Genomic DNA, 18,130 nt, shown 5'->3' with positions numbered 1-18,130 from the left:
AACTTGCGACGCTGAAGTACGCTATAGAGCTGTTCGGACTTTTACTGGTGACTCGTTTGTTCCCATACCGGGCCCCCTGGCAAGTTATGCCGAGGCGCGTCTTGTAAGGCAGCCGTTACGGCCGGACTCATTGTAGAAAGAGCATGAAATATTAGTTCGGATAAAGTTTAGTGGGAGCGGAGCAATATGCCAATGATAAATATATAAAGAATAAAAACCAAAAGCCAGCTATTTGACATGGTATGGTACATGCTCAAAAGGAAGAGTGCGGTCTACAAAAGGAAGAGTGCGGTCTACAAAAGCTTATTTTGGACCTCCTATCGCACGTCTGCGCCGCCCGTCCTCGGGGAGGGGAATCCTTAACGGGAGTGGCCCCTTAGGTGAGTGTGCGGATCCGAACTTCGAGAGAGTCCGATGTAGATGCTGTCCTGATGGTCACCTGTTTTTAAGAAATTATACAGAAAAATAAGAAATACGGATAAAAACGTTACGGGGATTCTTGCAGGGTTGTCCATATTGTGCTTCCGCCGATGCCCATGGTATCTTGAGTGCATAGTTATGTACGCGTGGTGTAAACTTTGCCAGTACAGTAGGTGGGCGGAACTGCTATTTCCGTTCTGGGAGTGGTCGAACTTCAGAGGGAAAGTGTTTCTGGCCCCTGGTGTTCGGCTGGCGGGCCGATCCATCGTCTCTATCGCCTGGTGGCCTCCTCCCCTTGTGATCGGCGTTGAGCTTGCCTGCCTGCTTAAGGACCCAACGGTTTCTGTTGGTATGATTAGCTGGCCTATCAGGGTGACCGTGAATCTGACAAGGTCGGTCCAATATCCTGTCAAGGGTGGATGGTCCATCCTGGTTTGCCTTTAGTGGCTTCTTCCATTGACCAGGCTTCGGATTGTGAAATCCGGCGTTCACCGCTGTGTCGCATGTATTACTGCGACTGTTGTGTTTGGTTCATCGTGGCTTACCGTTGCCGTCTCGAATTTCAGAAGTGCCCGGGTCACTGGCGTTGTTGCTTTTACGAGCGAGCCAGTTATCTTCTCCCGCACAAAAGCGAGTCATTAGAGCGGTGAGGGCTGTCATGGACTTGGGTCCTTCCTGGCCGAGGTGACGCGCTAGCCATTCATCCCGAACGCCATGTTTGAAGGCTGCGAGGGCTTCTGCGTCCGGACAGTCGACAATTTGGTTCTTTTTGACTAAGAACCTAGTCCAGAGCTCCCTGACTGACTCGCCGGGCTTCTGGACAATATGACTTAAGTCATAGGCATCTAGAGGCCGGACATATGTTCCTTGGAAGTTGTCTCGAAAGGCGTCTTCCAAGTCTTCCCAGCTACCAATGGAATTTTCTGGTAAACTGTTTAGCCAGTAGCGAGCTGGCCCTTTAAGCTTGAGAGGTATGTATTTAATGGCATGAAGGTCGTCTCCGTGAGCCATGTGAATATGGAGGAGGTAATCCTCAATCCATACCGCGGGATCTGTTGTTCCATCGTATGATTCGATTTTAATGGGTTTGAACCCGTCTGGAAATTCATGCTTCATTACCTTGTCAGTGAAGCAGAGAGGGTGTGCGGCTCCTCTATGTTGAGCCACACTATGAAGCACTTCCAGCGGACTCCGTTTACGGAGTTCGGACCAGGCGTGGTCGGCTCTGTAGTGTCCGAATGGGTGACCATCATAGTCGGTCGGGTTGTATCTCCGTGATCTGTACATCGATCTTGTGCGCCCTGCATGCTCTATCCTCCGGGTCTTGGTTGATGTCGCGAGTGTTCCCTCGAGCTGTTTTGCTCTTGATTTGACGGCCGGATGGGTTGGTATGTTGCTCTGATTGGGCTGCTGCTTTGTCTAGACCGAACCGTGGCCGGCCCGCCGCATTGTTCGATGGTGGTGTGGGCTCCAGTGCCCTGCCATCGTATTGAGGGAGCCACCTACCCTTTGGGTGGCTTTTGTCTGGGCTACTAGGGCCGTATTCTTCGGCGGCCAAGACCTCGGTCCATCTATCATTGAGCAAATCTTGGCTTGCTTGAAGTTGCAGCTGCTTCTTCCTTAAGCTCCTTGCAGTGGCTATAAGCCGGCATTTGAAACGCTCCTGCTCGAGAGGTTCCTTAGGAACGATAAAATCCTCGCTGCTGAGGATCTCCTCTTCCTCGGAGGGTGGGAGATAATTGTTGTCCTTCGAGTCTCCGTATGCGGCCTGTTCATCAGGGCTGTCTTGCCCGCTTTCCTATTCCTCCTGTTCGGATTCTACCTCAACAGGGTCTTCATTGTCCGGAGTGTTGTCTTTTCTGGTGCTAGTAGTGTTCTCTCTTGAGCGATGTGGCTTGGAGCGGCGCCGCGGGCGCCGGTGTTCGGACTGTGTACCAGGAGGTTTATTCTCGACTGGATCCTCCTCCTCATCAGGTGTGTCTATCATACACACATCCTACCAGGAAGTGGCCATCCCGTGTCTAGAGGGTAGCGAGCTCTGGCCCTGCCCCTCATCGTCGTCCATACTGGCGATGTCTTCGGAGCGGGGGTCAGGCGTGTTGGTTGGGTCTTCGACGGTGGCTATAAAGTGGGTGGCGGGTGGGAAGCAAAATTCTCCATCACCCGCCGTAAGTTCGAACCGAACATAGTTCGGCGACGAGCCATCTGCCAGGGATAGGTTTTTAGTGAGTTTAGTAGGTCTCCCATGGGCGAGTGTTGGAAGACATCAGCGGCGCTGAACTCGAAGATCGATAACCGATCTAGCTCGGTGTCCGTGGGCGTACACAGTCCGGAACTTATAGCCGGAGTCAAGTTCGAAGTTCCGTTAAAGCGACTATTGCAGGGCGTTGAGTCCTTGTGCGGCTCCAACACCGCGGACTCTGCGGCCTCGGATGGCCCGATCTGCTTTGGCTCTAAGGCTGTTGCAGCAGCAGGAACCATCTCCTGGGTGTGATCCGATGACAGATTTAAGTCACATTCATCGGGGTGAGGGGAGCGATCGCCGCGGGCTCAGATTCCTTGAAGATCAAGTCTCCACGGATATCCGTGACGTAGTTCAAGCTTCCGAATTTGACCTGATGGCCAGGGGCATAGCTGTCGATCTGCTCCAGATGGCAAAGCGAGTTGGCCCACAGTACGAAGCCGCCGAATATGAAGGTCTGTCCGGGGAGGAAGATTTCTCCCTGGACAACGTCATTACTGACGATCGAAGGGGCCATCGAGCCCTTTGCCGATGGCACAATGGAACTCTCAATGAAAGCACCAATGTCGGTGTCAAAACCGGCAGATCTCGGGTAGGGGGTCCCGAACTGTGCGTCTAGGATCGATGGTAATAGGAGACGGGGGACACAATGCTTACCCAGGTTCGGGCCCTCTCTATGGAGGTAATACCCTACTTCCTGCTTGATTGATTTTGATGAATATGAGTATTACAAGAGTTGATCTACCATGAGATCGTAATGGCTAAACCCTAGAAGTCTAGCTTATGTGAATATATGGTAATGAATAATGTGTCCTATCCGGACTATGCTCTCTGGTTTATATAGACACCGGAGAGATCTAGGGTTACATGGAGTCGGTTACATAAGAAGGAATCTTCACAGCTGGTCACCTAGCTTGCCTTCCACGCCAAGGAAAGTCCAATCTGGACACGAACATGGTCTTCGGTCTTCATGTCTTCACAGCCCATCAGTCCGGCCCATGGATAGCAGGCCGGACGCCCGAGGACCCCTTAGTCCAGGACTCCCTCAGTAGGCGCTGAATCCGTTGCTAGTGCCCATGCCAGTGCGACTGGTAGTGCCGCCGCTGCTGCCGGAGATGGGGCTCCTTGTAGAGCTGGTGCCGGTGTCAGAGCAGGTGCCGGTGTCGATGCCCGATCCTCTGGTAGATCAGCTTGATCCGCTGACGCGGTCGGTGCCCAATCCTCAGCTGGATCAGACTGAGCTGCTGCCGCTGTCAGTGCAATAGCAACTGCCCGTGCTCGATCCGTTGCTGAAGGTGGTGCCGATGTGTGAGACAGCGGCGATCGTGTGTGATCTGCTATGATCAGCTTTCTAACTTGACTAGGCTCCGTGACCGTGATCTAGTCTTTTTCTTCATTTCTTTTAAACGCGAGAAGGACTAATTGTGGCGAGTTTGTTAAACCAAACTGTAGTTCATCATAGGGATTCAGCTTGTACTCAGACAACAGACTGGTCCAATTTTTTCTAGTAATATAAGTGATGGACAGTGCCTTCATTACTGACACGACATAATAAGTGAAACCTGCAAAAATATCCATCGTAGAGCAAACCAAACAGTTTATTCTGTGATGAATGTCACATGGCAAAACCTGCATCGTAAAATTGTAGCAAAATAAAGAAAACGATACATTAAATCAATAAGATTTAGACAGTAAATCAATAAGATTTACTTGATGTGACACGAGTGAATCCTTACCAGGAAATCACTATGTTGAAGTACTAAACAGAAGATTGGTCATCCAACTATGCGTGGCATGCATGGCCCCCGCCTACTCCCACAAGCAGGACAGTCCAAAGGTCGTGACAAATCATATGGACCGAACATCCATGGGACTGGAAATCCTGGTGGGTGCGATAAACCCTGCAATGCATACAGATATTGGAATGTAGCCATAATTGATAAGCCGTCCACACAAAAAGGATGATCTGGATACTTCAAAATATATAGACTAAGTTAAGTGGACAGACATTAACATAGACTGTTCTCAGGACTCACCACACACCAAAAGCAGCAGTACTAAACAATACAGGGTTCACCAACACAAATCAAGTACTGAACAATAGTACTTACTACAGACAAGCAAAGTTGCACTAATTAAACTCTGCAGACTATTTCTTGCCGCCGACCTACGGGATGAACCCCGCATAACTGACTAGGCCATGGACTTTGTGAGAGATGTCTACCAGCACCAACACCATCTCCTCAACCTTGGAGAACCTAACAGAGTGGTCTTTCCACTCATAAACATGACGATGAAGACAGGCTGCATCAGGTTTGTCGGAAAGCTTTACAAGAACCACACCCTTTGTAATCGAAGGCACAGCCAGGAAATTGTTGTGGTCAAGTACAACCTCGAGAACATGCCTGACAACAATGCTACAGGAAAAAACTAGTCCAGGACACGTGGCAACAAGGACACAACAGCTGGATAGTTTAGCTCTAGAACTCATCCTCAGGTCTTCCAGTTCACACTGCATGACTTTGAGAACTTCATCTCCACCGCGGACCTGGTTCTAATTCAAACAGAAACCTAATATTTTATTACTACCTTCATTTAGAAATATAAGATCATTTTCGATATTTTACTCCATACATGACTACATATACGCACAGAAATGAGTGACAAAGACACTAGAACATGTATTCAAAGGCATGAGAGCAGAGGGATTACTTGCAATATCCATAACACAAGTTACTGATGCAAATATACCCTCTTCAAAGGTAGCATTGATGTTCATAAAGTAGTTGAAAGTAATCTATAAGAAATCACTGTCAACCTCTCGCATGTTTTGGTCAAAAGAGGAATTTAGAACCACCATATGGCACACAAAAATCACATGCAAGATCACCCAGAAAGTGGTACTACTAGTACTAGTACTGCGTGTTAGATGAAAAAACACGATCAAGATCGAGAAAAAGATCGTCAAGAAGAGATATTACCTGGACTTGCTTAATGAGGGATCCCGGAGAGGGGGGCTTGGACAGGGCGATGGCTTTGAGCTTGCCTGCGGTAGTCTTGGCGGGGTGCTTGTGCTTCTTCGTACCATGAGCCTCGACGATTTTTGCCAGAGCCATAGACATCACTTCGGCCGGTGCTCCAGCGTCCATCAAGAAACTATCAAATAGAAATAAAAGAAAAGAAACCATAATCACAAACCCAAAAGAAGAATAGAGAGGGAGTTATAGGATCAGTCTCGGGATTGCAAGACCGGGCCTTGGCCAGAATCAACACCATTGATGCGCTCACCTTTCCTTCTTTGGGAGAGAAGAACAATGACAGAAGTAGGTCGGGGTTTTCTTGAAGAAATGAGAAACAAGATGAGGGAGAAGTGAGGGTTGGGTAGAGAGGAAGCTGAGAGAGTTGAGTGAAATGATGGTTGCTTCGTCCGTCCAACTTACTGCTGGAAAGGAGGGGGTTTTGTGATTTGATGGTTCATTGGGCATTTACTGCGACGCTTCGATCGGGGTAGTCTACCGTGCAGTTGGGCACTCTACTACGGAGTAATTTAGTGCATGGCTGGTGGACCCCCATGCCGGCTGTCCCACACGTCGGCAAAAGTGAGTAGCAAGGTTCCCGACGACCGTTGAGGAGGATCCGCATGGTAGAGCGAGTCCACTATTTTTTCTGAAGAAAAAAATGATTACAGCAAGCGTTTCCACTCTTACGACTACTACTAGGCATGTGCAGTGGTTCATACGTCAGTACTACATAATCTTGTTGCTAGTGTAGTAAGATATGACGATAACAAATAATGTTGTGCGCATGTCAACTATATGAACAGTAATGTAACATATTACCGCTTTTTCGACTTTCCGGTCGAGAATGAATGGTGAGATCAATGTTAACAGAACTAGGTCTACAGCGCACGGAGAGTACGGTGCTATAGTACTCCATGAAACATGAACCATATGAAGCACGATGACTCAGTGTTAGGCAGGGTGTATGAAGGGTGCACAGGATGGGAGCAAAAGTTCCCTTCTCGACCCACTTTTAAGTGTTTGGCAGAGTGCATGCAGGGTGCATAAGTCCACGCTAGTAGGTTAACACAAATACACGAAGAGGGAACAACTATATTGAGATGAGAATGCAACCAAACACACCCACACGCTTTGTGCTACACTGACTGATCTGCACCGTCTGATTTTGATCCAACAGTCATGTTGCGCCGAGACATGGACATGCCCATGCAGAGGACTACTTAAACACCACCGAAGTCCCTCTGCTTCTCGAGGCGCACGACGTTGGTGATGCAGGGCGCAACGGCTTGCAGAGCCCGCTCCCGGTCGATGGGAGCCGCTCGTCAAAGACGGCGTCCAATGGCATGAATGGATTCCGGTGACGGAGCCCTGAGAGGATTCGCCCGGGAACGGCGACGGCAGCCCGCAACCCCTCCTTGTCCAGCTCCGCCCCCACAATCGTGCGGAGACGGCTCAGCTCCTCAGAGATATAGGTGAAGAAGGAGACCAGATCAGGAAGCCGCAGCTTGTTGAAGTCGACGGGGTGGTCGAACGGGTTTAGCCCGACGGCCAGCATGGTCGCGCTGGCATGACGGTAGGCATCGCGCAGCCGCAACACGTGCGTGGCTGGTCCACCAAGTGGCTGAGGCAATCCTGGACCTCGTCACGATCGGCCCGCTCGCGCTCCAGCCGCCTCCTCTGACGGCCTATCATATCTCCCGCTTTCTGCAGCAACGCCGCCGACGCCTCGAGCATCTTTGTGGTGGACGCCTGCCGCTTTTGAACCTCCGTGAACTCCCGCACATAACGGAGGAGCATGGCCTTCCTCTCCTCCTTGAGCTCACGGAGCTCCACGTCCTTGGCCCTGAGCTCCGCATCCTTGGCCTCGAGCTCCTCTGTCAGGCGCCTCACCTCAGACTCCGTGATCTGCTGCGTCACCATGGCACCAGGTAGAGGCAATGGGGAGAGGAAGCTAAGGGGGCGAAACGACTGAACGGCAATGCAATCTACGGGAAGGCGGAGGGAGCCAGCCGAGGAGCGGGGAATCTTTAGGTTTCACCATGGGAAAACACTAGTCAACGACTTCTCACATCAGGGAGCAGTGGGTTTTACAGGCGGAGTCATCGTGACTAATTACTGCCGCGCCTGCTCCCTTCAATCAAAAAATTAAAAATCCTGCCGCGCCTGCTCCCGACAATCAAAAAATTAAAAATCCTGTCGCGCCTGCCGCACCCAAAGTCTAGAGCAACACCGCGGTGGATATTTAAATTTACCTGCCGGCAAGGAGATAAAAAAGGGTGAAAAACAAATGTGGCGGCGGCCTAGCTAATCGGTCGCACTAGCCCAACTAGCTAGCCACCGTGCTTCACTGATGTACTCGGCGGGAAAGGTGGTATGTCGTGATTTGACGACTCATTTACTTGCTTTGGCGCTACGATTGAGGAGGACCCAGAAAATGCGCGGTAGGGCGTCCCACATCTCAGCAAGGAAGAATATATGCGTGCACCACCCGGGAGGACCCCAAAACCGTGCGGTAGGGTGTGCTACATCTCGGCACGGAGGAAAAATGTGCGTGTAAAAATATACTGTATCAGACGTAGTAGTACAACCTCGGGACCCAGCCAGTCGGTCGAAAACACCCCACTAGCCACACAACTTCATCATGCTAACGTGGCACGGAGGATAGGTGTGGTTAGTTCCGTCTCGACCAGCCACAACATCTCTTGTTCTAGGTGACTATTCTATTTTCCAAGCTTTTTTAGTTATAATAACACCACGGCAAGCTAGTGCCGCTCTTCGTGTGTGCCCGTGCGTCTAAAGGTTAGACGATGGAGAGGAGAGAGAGATCGCAGACCTGGGACCCACCAGTAAGTGAGTCAACGGTCATGCACGTGTTGACGAGGCACTCCCTCTACTCTACTCAACGTAATACTGTATAAAATCAAGTTATGGGACAAAGCCAACAACCATTGTTGTTTCAGGCTATCGACTTATGCTTTGTAGTCCAGGTTGCCAGTTCGAATCTCGTCTTTCAGATTTGTTAGTTTTAGGTCCAAATTTGATCAATGACAAGTGGGACCACCGTGTGTTGTTCCGATATTTCAGTGTAGGATGGTTTTTTGAACAAATACTTTGCGCGGTTAGATAAGGAACAACACGAGTTACACGTATTTTGCAAGTTTACAAACGAAAATGACAATGGCATAGAATATCACATCCACCCCGCAGCTTAGATGCTATGGTGATACGAGTTTTTACATCGTTGGAAGTGAGATCCAATGGCTTGGGAGTAGTCTTTGTAATTATATGCAATTTCCAAACTCTCCAAAGGTTTTTTTGCAAATAAAACATTCAGGCCTCGTGTGTGCCGCTGCATCTTGGATCCAACGGCTCCCCGTTGCTCATATTAGGTGCTCCCCGTAGCTTAATTAGCCGCTACAGTGATACGAGCATCTAGGTCGTATGATCTATGATCAGATGGCACATGTGTACGTAGTACTTGTACTTTCTGCGCAATTCCCAAACTCTCTCAGTCGTATATTGCAAAAAATTCAAACCTCCTACTGTGGGCCGTTAGATCTCCGTGAACTCGTATCACCATAGAATCTACGGTGCGGAAGCACCTCATATTCTCCCGTGCGAGAAAACATCAGGTGCTCTTGCAGCTTGGATGCTATAGTGATACGACCTTCGAGGTCGTTTGATCTGAGATCCAATGGCATCTGAGCAGTCTTTGTGCTTGTAAGCAGTGGCCGAACTCTTTGGGGGATTTTCTGCAAAAAACCAATCGAACCACCGAGGAGTTGTTGGGTAACAAATCCAACGGCTCCGAAGAGCTTGTATCACCAAAGCATCTAAGGTGTGGTAGCACATGATATTCTTACATAGAGGAGAATATGATGTCCTCCTTCATCTTAGATGCTACGGTGATACGAGCTTCGAGGTCGTTGGATATGGGATCCAAGGGCATCTGAGTAGTTTTCGTACAAATTGTGTGCAATTCTCAAACTCATTGAGGTTTCCTGTAAAAATATTAAGACATCACGTGAGCTGCTATATCTCAGATCTACAAGCTCCAAGCAACTCGTATGAGCATATAGCATCTAAGGTGTGGGGGCACATGATATTATCTCAGGGAGGTGGGGGGTTGCACAACCAATCGGTGTTTGGAGCTAGGGTGGGGACAAATATAATATAAACAATCCTAAACAGAGCTTCACAAATTTATCTAAGGTCGAGGGGTTAACTCCCGACAATCTACATAGCTCCGCCTAAACACAACATTTGCATGTACTGTAGTACCGGACTTAATATTCATGTTTCCGTTTCCTGTTCATTTTAAATATTGAATTGAGGACCATGCATGTCTTACATTTTACTCCCTTCGTTCCTAAATATTAGTCTTTTTAGAGATTTCAAATGGACTGGCACAGACGGATGCATATAGACATATTTTAGAGTGTAGATTCACTCATTTTGCTCCGTATGTTGTCACTTGTTGAAATCTCTAAAAGACTAATATTTAGGAACAGAAGGAGTATTTTTGAATTCGTGTCATACATGCATGGTTTGGAAAAATAGGTGCACTATACTTATTGGATTGTTGTTGTCTTCGTGTGTGTGTGTGTGGTCATATGCTTGATACATACAAAGTTTTCTCACCACCATATTGTTCATCTTTTAAATTTGAATTTGCAACGAAAAACTTACTAGGGATACCATGAAATGTGAAATCCACGCTGAGATCACTATATCACAAACTCACTATAATTCATGAACTCGTCATAAATCAATTACCACGTCGAGATTACTATTTGCAAGGAAAATACGGGCATTGTAATACACATAGATTCATTCGACAATTTAAAAGATTCCTTTCGTATTCTCGAATGGTACCCAACGGCGTACCAGCAAGACCTTGGCTCGTGTTGATCCTCAAAAAAAAACCGGTCTCGTGTCCTTCTGGTGCCGTGCGTGGTACGCACATTAGCCAACCCCAACCAGTCGAGCCTCCGTGTTTCGAGTCGAAATATCTGGCGGCCAGAATTCCAGCCCTAGGAAATTCCCCTCATGTCCCCGGTCCATAATGACTACCAATTCCAGCCCTAGGGATAATTTAGTAACTAGACTACGTTACCTACCGTGCCGAGCACGGTTCAATTCCCTCGGTCGCTGCTCCCCAAGGTCACCCGTCAACTGCATTGCCTACTGCTACTACTACTACTACTACTACTACTACTACTACTACTACTACTACTACTACAACACCAGGATGAGCACAAAATTGAGCCCGTTTGTCCGTGCCTAGTACTTGAGTTCATATATCAGGGACCCCTCAAAAAAAAGAGTTAATATATCAGGTAATGCACTGGTACGGACGGATTATCCTTTTACTCTGCATATATACTTTGTCTGAAGTCTAACTAAGCAAAATGTTTGACCAAATCCTTTCTTAAGAAATACAACAGGACAGATGTATCACTTGAAAATTTATTGCATGATGCAGGTTATGATATTGTTTCGAATCCTCGATTTTAAATTTCAGAAAATCCAAAAGTGACTAGAAATTCATGAAACTGAGCATGGTCATGTGATATGGCACAAATATTCATTCGTAATTTTTTTCTTCAATTTGAGACAAGCTGCTTATGACAAGTTGCACAAATGAAGAGCCAAGGTATTTTGGAACAAAGACCTGTCACGTTAAGGCGAACGCTTTCACTATTGAAACCGTGGGCGTTTATGTACCACCACGAGTCCCGCTTCTCATCAGCAGGTGCCGTCCGAGCAAGCGTGTGAGTCGACGGGAGACGTGCGAGCAGACCGCTGCGCCGGCTGAAGGGAGGCATGCGAGCAGACCGCTGCGCAGGCTCACCGGGAGGTGAGCCCTTTCACCAGGCTCCGCCGCCCACCTTCGTCCCAACTGCTCCCACTTTTAATGTCGCCGGCGCCGCAGTTTAAAATCAACCCCGCACTACCCGGTATCGCTAAAATCTTATCTTTTCCTCTCCGATTCTCCTGTCATCTACCTCCAACCAGCCTGACCTAAACGTACGCCATGCCGCATCACGATGGTCTGCCCTTAGTCTTCCAGTTTCCTGAGGAAGACACCCAGCCGGAGTCTCAAGAACATAAGGCTCTTTGGGACGAGCTTGAACCGGCCTTGCGGGAAGACGCCGTGCCTGTCCCCGCTCCCGTTTCGGCTCCCGTCGCCCCGACTGCGCCAGCGCCCATCCCTGGCATTGATGGGCTGGGAGCCGCACATTGTCGCCGAGCTTGATGCCACGGGATTCCACGAGGTCCCCACCGACTTTCACACGCCCGTGCACCTGCCAGCGCATGCGCCTGTGTGTGCACTGACGCGCACGCCCGTGCCGATGCCCGTGCACCTGCCAGCGCATGCGCCTGCGCGTGCACTGACGTGCGCGCCCGTGTCGGTGCCCGTGCACACGAATGTCTCTGCCGCGCCGTTGCCAGCGCCTATCCCTGATACGTCTCCATCGTATCTACTTTTCCAAACACTTTTGCCCTTGTTTTGGATTATAACTTGCATGATTTGAATGGAACTAACCTGGACTGACGCTCTTTTCAGCAGAATTGCCATGGTGTTATTTTTGTGCAGAAATAAAAGTTCTCGGAATGTCCTGAAACTTCACGGAGAATATTTTTGGAATATATAAAAAATACTGGCGAAAGAATCAAGACCATGGGGCCTACCCCCTGTCCACGAGGGTGGGGGCGCGCCTACCCCCCGGGCGCGCCCCCTGTCTCGTGGGCCCCCTGAGGCTCCACCGACCTCAACTCCAACTCCATATATTCACGTCCGGGGAGGAAAAGTTCAGAGAGAAGGATTCATCGCGTTTTACGATACGAAGCCGCCGCCAAGCCCTAATCTCTCTCAGGAGGGCTGATCTGGAGTCCGTTCGGGGCTCCGGAGAGGGGAATCCGTCGCCGTCGTCATCATCAACCTTCCTCCATCACCAATTTCATGATGCTCACCGCCGTGCGTGAGTAATTCCATCGTAGGATTGCTGGACGGTGATGGGTTGGATGAGATTTATCATGTAATCGAGTTAGTTTTGTTAGGGTTTGATCCCTAGTATCCACTATGTTCTGAGATTGATGTTGCTATGACTTTGCTATGCTTAATGCTTGTCACTAGGGCTCGAGTGCCATGATTTCAGATATGAACCTATTATGTTTTCCTGAATATATGTGAGTTCTTGATCCTATCTTGCAAGTCATTAGTCACCTACTATGTGTTATGATCGGGTAACCCCGAAGTGACAATAATCGGGACCACTCCCGGTGATGATCGTAGTTTGAGGAGTTCATGTATTCACTAAGTGTTAATGCTTTGGTACTGTACTCTATTAAAAGGAGGCCTTAATATCCCTTAGTTTCCAATAAGACCCCGCTGACACGGGAGGGTAGGACAAAAGATGTCATGCAAGTTCTTTTTCATAAGCACGTATGACTATATTCGGAATACATGCCTACATTACATTGATGAATTGGAGCTAGTTATGTGTCACCCTATGTTATAACTGTTGCATGAGGAATCGCATCCGACAGAATTATCCATCACTGATCCAATGCCTACGAGCTTTTCACATATTGATCTTTGCTTATTTACTTTTCTGTTGCCACCGTTACCGTTACTTCCATACTACTTTGCTACTAAATACTTTGCTGCAGATATTAAGTTATCCAGGTGTGGTTGAATTGACAACTCAACTGCTAATACTTGAGAATACTCTTTGGCTCCCCTTGTGTTGAATCAATAAATTTGGGTTGAATACTCTACGCTTGAAAACTGTTGCGATCCCCTATACTTGTGAGTTATCACTAGTACAACACTACACTTAGGAATTGAATACCTTAATTAAGCCAATCGCCAAAAGAATACCTCAATTAATTAGCCATGCGGCGACCTGCACCCAGCAGACAGACAAGCGCGATGCGGCAGCATGCTGAGACAGCAGGGTCGAGGAGCAAAGCTTAGTGCGGATGCCGCCTGAAGTTCGACCTCCACAATCCCGCCATCGACCGCGATGGATGTGCTCGAATCACGCCGCCGCCGACCTCGATGGTTGAGCTCCTCCTATCTCCCGCCGCAGACCGAGGATTGACCTCCTATGACGCTGCCACCGCCCACCGATCGAGGATTGACCTATTCTCTGATAGCCGCTGCCTAGGCCGCCGCCGCCATCTCTATATGCAGAGCGGCTGTTTTTTTATGAATATCCGTGGAGCGGCTGTTTACGCGGTATCTCACTGTAACTCAATTATATGGACAGGGTAGTACATCACATACGGTTTTGTAACGACAATCGTGTCTAACCTACGTTGTCTTCTCACACGGTTTGGTGCGGAAATCGTATGTGATGTTGTAATACCTAACACAAACGACATGTACAAATAGTGTGCCGTATACAACATATATATAGTGCCATTAGTAGTTCCCGCGTTAGCTTATCTTCACAGTTTCCCCATTTCCCCCAAATCCCTACATAGCCTCCAAATTCCCTTGCGTGGCACTGACATTGGGGGAATGCGGACGAGTGGTGCTGATGGTTTCGGTGCGGCTGCTCCTGCTCGTATTGCCGCCACGACGGCGGTCGCCGCCGAGCACTTGCCTAAGGTCATCAGAAGGTAGGTGTACTATGGATCCGAATCGTCCTGTCAGGTTCCAATCTATCCCGATCTTTTTAGCATGTCCAAAGTATAGCTCCTTGCTGAATCCGTCCTGAATGACCCCCACCCCCAGGAAAGCGATCTGCCGCCGGATCCGGAGCTTGACTCTAGACTCCCGGAACACGAGTTCGACTCTGAGTTTTGTGCCACCGAGAAGTACCAAAAGCTGAGTTGTGTGCACGGGCACATGCCCGCTCGACGTGTATGCACGGAGGGATTCGACATTGGCAGGCGGTTTGTCAGTTGCCCCTTAGATGTTAGTGCTAATTAAGTTCATAATTTTACTTCAGTTAATGCCACCGCTCATCCAGAATACTATTTAACATTGGCAGGGATATGAGGCTTGTGCCTTTGTTAACTGGCTGGATGAAGAATGGCATGGTAGGGCTCGGAGTGTTATCACCAAGCTCGCAGAAGATAACGTAAAGCTGAAGAAGAAATTGGCTGATCTGGAATGTAAAATCAGTACGATGAAGCAAGAAAGAACCAATCACAGGCAACAGATGAAAGCAAGAGACAAGAAGGAACTAGCACGTGTAGTTGTGGTTGTCGCATTAGCCATGTTCTATGCGCTGTTTGCAACGATGATTAGGGGTTTTGTTTGACAGTATTGCTAAAGCACATCTAGATGTGCTCTATGTAATGCACATCTAGGTCCTATGCCATTGATGTTACGCGAAGATTCGTGCAGATATCTTTCTTTGTCTGCACGAATCTAGAAAAAAGACAAAGAAAAATATCTGCACAAATCTAGGTCATTTCTAGTTTGATTATTACTGGATTTATCAATAAGAAGAGCTCAATGTATTGCTTGCCAACTGTCCTACTCCGTTCGTACCAGTACCGGTGCATAATCCTAAAACTCGTTCCTTGTTTTTGTCCTGAGAAAGGAAACCAGCCAAATAGCCAATAGGAGTCCTGCGCAACCCCGGAATTTGGAGCCACTGGGTACAAATAATTACGGTTGATTATATCAGCGGTTAGATAATACGTCAACCCTCGCTTCAATCCCCGCTTCAATTGGCAGTTCCTTTTCTCTGCATACCCCGCTTAAGTGTCCACCATCTTCATCGTCCCCGGCAGGCCGCGCTACACACTGGCACACACTCTGCAACCATGTCGAGCGACAGCGAGGACGACAGTTCGGCCAGCAGTCTGGCGCCCGATGATAGGTCAACATCGGAATCATCCCGCTCGTCTTCCATGAGTCGGGCGTCGAGCCCAGACCTCGATTATATCCGGTTCATGGAAGGGACACCGCCTCCAGAGTCGTCAGACAATAACTAGATGGACGAGGTGTTGGGGAACATAGTAATTTCAAAAAATTTCCTACGCACACACAGGATCATGGTGATGCATAGCAACGAGGGGGGAGAGTGTGTCCACGTACCCTCGTAGACCGAAAGCAGAAGCGTTAGCACAACGTGGTTGATGTAGTCGTACGTCTTCACGATCCGACCAATCCAAGTACCGAACGTACGGCACCTCCGAGTTCAGCACACGTTCAGCTCGATGACGTCCCGTGAACTCCGATCCAGCAGAGCTTCACGGGAGAGTTTTGTCAGCAGGACGGCGTGATGACAGTGATGATGATGCTACCGACACAGGGCTTCGCCTAAGCACCGCTACGATATGATCGAGGTGGATTATGGTGGAGGGGGGCACCGCACACGGCTTGGAACAATCAACTTGTGTGTCTTTGGGTGCCCCCCCCCGCCCCCATATATAAAGGAGCAAGGGGGGAGGCCAGCCAGCCTTGGTGCACCCCAAGGAGAGGAGGAATCCTCTTCCTACTAGGAAGAGGATTCATCCTTTCCTAGTCCAACTAGGAAGAAGGAAGGGGGGAAGGAAAGAGAGGGAGAGGGAGAGGGAAAGAGGGGCCGCGCCCCCCTCCCCTAGTCCAATTCGGACTCCTCGTGGGAGGGGGTGCGCCACCTCCTGGGCTGCTGCCCTCTCTCTCCCCTCAGGCCCACTAAGGCCCAATACTTCCCCGGGGGGTTCCAGTAAATCCTCCGGCACTCCGGTTTTCTCCGAAACCATCCGGAACACTTCCTGTGTCCGAATATAGCCGTCCAATATATCAATCTTTACATCTCGACCATTTCGAGACTCCTCGTCATGTCTGCGATCACATCCGGGACTCCGAACTACCTTCGGTACATCAAAACACTAAAACTCATAATACCGATCATCACCGAACTTTAAGCGTGCGGACCCTACGGGTTCGAGAACAATGTAGACATGACCGAGACACGTCTCCGGTCAATAACCAATAGCGGAACCTGGATGCTCATATTGTTGGAAATATGCCCTAGAGGCAATAATAAAATGGTTATTATTATATTTCCTTGTTCATGATAATTTTCTATTGTTCATGCTATAATTGTGTTATCCGGAAATCGTAATACATGTGTGAATACATAGACCACAACATGTCCCTAGTGAGCCTCTAGTTGACTAGCTCGTTGATCAACAGATAGTCATGGTTTCCTGACTATGGACATTGGATGTCATTGATAACGGGATCACATCATTAGGGGAATGATGTGATGGACAAGACCCAATCCTAAGCATAGCACAAAAGATCGTGTAGTTCGTTTGCTAGAGCTTTTCCAATGTCAAGTATCATTTCCTTAGACCATGAGATTGTGCAACTCCCGGATACCGTAGGAGTGCTTTGGGTGTACCAAACGTCACAACGTAACTGGGTGACTATAAAGGTGCACTACGGGTATCTCCGAAAGTGTCTGTTGAGTTGGCACGGATCGAGACTGGGATTTATCACTCCGTATGACGGAGAGGTATCTCTGGGCCCACTCGGTAATGCATCATCATAATGAGCTCAATGTGACTAAGGAGTTAGCCACGGGATCATGCATTACGGTACGAGTAAAGTGACTTGCCGGTAACAAGATTGAACAAGGTATTGGGATACCGACGATAGAATCTCGGGCAAGTAACATACCGATTGACAAAGGGAATTGTATACGGGATTGATTGAATCCTCGACATCGTGGTTCATCCGATGAGATCATCGTGGAACATGTGGGAGCCAACATGGGTATCCAGATCCCGCTATTGGTTATTGACCGGAGAGCCGTCTCGGTCATGTCTGCGTGTCTCCCGAACCCGTAGGGTCCACACACTTAAGGTTCGGTTACGCTAGGGTTGTAGAGATATTAGTTTGCGGAAACCCGAAAGTTGTTCGGAGTCTCGGATGAGATCCCGGACGTCATGAGGAGTTCCGGAATGGTCCGGAGGTGAAGAATTATATATAGGAAGTCCAGTTTCGGCCACCGGGAAAGTTTCCACTACTGGAATCCACTTATTTGCCGTCTGCCACCTCTTTGCCGTCCACTGGCTGACGGCAAAGAAGGTCTTTGCCGTCAGCCACAAGAAAACAGACGGCAAAGATGTGGCTGATGGCAAACGAAGTCTTTGCCATCAGCCAGTTCTTTGCCGTCCGCTGACTGACGGTAAAGAATATTTGCCGTCCGCTAGCCGACAGCAAAGAGGTGGGTGGGTCCAGTTATTGTTTAACCAACTCAAGCCCACCGGCCCCACCTCTTTGCCGTCCGCAAGCGGACGGCAAAGAAACTTTGCCGACCGTTGGCTGACGGCAAAGAGGCGGCTACGTTAACGGCCGTCCCGCCCCGTCTCTTCTCCCCACTCTCTCATTCGTCCCCACCCACACCCGCGCCGCCGCCGCCGACCCCGTCTGCCGTAGCCAGCTGCCCCGCCGGCCCACACCCCTCCCCTGCGACCCCCGACC

The sequence above is a fragment of the Triticum aestivum genome, chromosome 2D, assembly GCF_018294505.1.
Source record: "Triticum aestivum cultivar Chinese Spring chromosome 2D, IWGSC CS RefSeq v2.1, whole genome shotgun sequence".
Taxonomy (NCBI): domain Eukaryota; kingdom Viridiplantae; phylum Streptophyta; class Magnoliopsida; order Poales; family Poaceae; genus Triticum; species Triticum aestivum.
The sequence above is the reverse complement of the archived record's forward strand: the minus strand, read 5'-3'. Positions refer to the sequence as shown.